The sequence below is a fragment of the Girardinichthys multiradiatus genome, chromosome 5 (assembly GCF_021462225.1).
Source record: "Girardinichthys multiradiatus isolate DD_20200921_A chromosome 5, DD_fGirMul_XY1, whole genome shotgun sequence".
In the NCBI taxonomy this organism is placed as follows: domain Eukaryota; kingdom Metazoa; phylum Chordata; class Actinopteri; order Cyprinodontiformes; family Goodeidae; genus Girardinichthys; species Girardinichthys multiradiatus.
In genome coordinates, this window is record NC_061798.1 from 18323223 (window position 1) to 18324664 (window position 1442).

Here is a 1442-nt window from a genome sequence, read left to right on the forward strand (position 1 = left end):
GGCCATAGCAACTGTCAGAGGCAAACCCCTTTGTCATGTGAACTAGTGCTTCAGTGAATAAATACCAGATATCCAAGTGAAAGAGAATGCAGTGCAGAATGATATGAGAGCTATGTAGCGCTCAACCTCCCTGGTTTGTTTTTCCATGAAGTGGCATTTCAACTGTGGTGAGGCAGGTTAAGAAATGTACTTTTCATGTAGAGGATGTAAAGTTATGTTTCTATTATAATGCAGGTACTGTACTGACTGTGAAAAGTTACATCTAATTTACATAATTGGCAGGTCAATAACTATTCATACCCTTCTCTGATGATTTTGGTCCATCTGCGTCCTGTTTTCCTCATCTGCTCTCCCTGCCAGCAATCAAGCTCATCTGCCCCACCTGTTCGTTGCTGCCCTGCAGCTCATCAGCTTCATGCCTCTCATCTGTTTCCCAGCAGTTATATGCAACTCTCTGGCATGCAGATGGCGCCAGATTTTTGAAAGCTCAGTTTGAGTAGATATCCAGTATTCCTTCATTGCTTGATCATGTTTTTGACCACTTTTTGGAGTGGATTTCCCCGTCTTGCCTGGCCCTCATTGGATGTCTCTGGCTTCTGGATTACAACCTTGTTTCTGCCTCTTGACCCAAGCCTCCTGCCTCGCCCCTGGATCTGTCTGTCTGAGCCTGCCTCCCTGGTTTCTGACTCAGTTTCTGCCCCTTGACCACCGAGTTTTGAATCTTCCCCGTTGGCAATCCGACTGTTGCAAGTGTGCCTGCTGCATTATCAGCCCTAATCGGCTCCTGCTGAACCATCACCTGGCTCTGGAACTACTACTGGATCCCTGATCTATTTGGATTCTGAGAAGGTTGGTTGCCTTTTTTGGACTCGTATTTTTGCCAGGACTCCTTCAAGTCACTAACCTGCCTCTCTGCTTCCAGTGATTCCTGGTTCCCTGAGGGTAGTCTCTTGTGTTCCGGCTTCAAAGCTTTGAAAAAACCTTTTTAACGCTGCTTTGTGTCTCAGGCTAAAATTTTGGATCCTTCTGTCTTGTTTGTTACGATCTCAATAATAAAAATCTTTATTAAAGCTATAAAACCTTTATAACTGCTGCAGCTTTTTCCATGTATTTTTTTTTTTGGGATTTTAGTGCAACAAATTCTTCCAAAGGATTACGCACGGGCCCTTTCCTCGTCTTGATAGTTTAATGCTTCATACTCCTATTTACTACCTGACACTAGTACCTCTCAAAGATAATTGAAAGCATAGCAAGGATTAATATTATTCATTCACATTCATGTCCTCTATCAGTCTGAGCAAATATTAAACTTTTCCTCTTTTCTTTTTTTTTTTTTTTTTTCTACTTAGCCAGAGGGAACCTCTTAATGCAATGTATACCAGGATTCACAAAACACCTCTCACATAGCAAACAGTTTTGTTCATAACATTTATGAAGGAAGT

General features: G+C 42.2%; 1 long non-coding RNA gene across 1 annotated transcript; it reads left to right on the top strand.

Moving 5' to 3' along the window:
• The first annotated feature begins 481 nt into the window (after nt 1-481).
• Nucleotides 482-1093, top strand: LOC124867752. Its single transcript, XR_007038140.1, has 2 exons — nt 482-849; nt 923-1093. It is a non-coding gene; the product is annotated as an uncharacterized LOC124867752 (long non-coding RNA).
• Nucleotides 1094-1442: the final 349 nt, after the last annotated feature.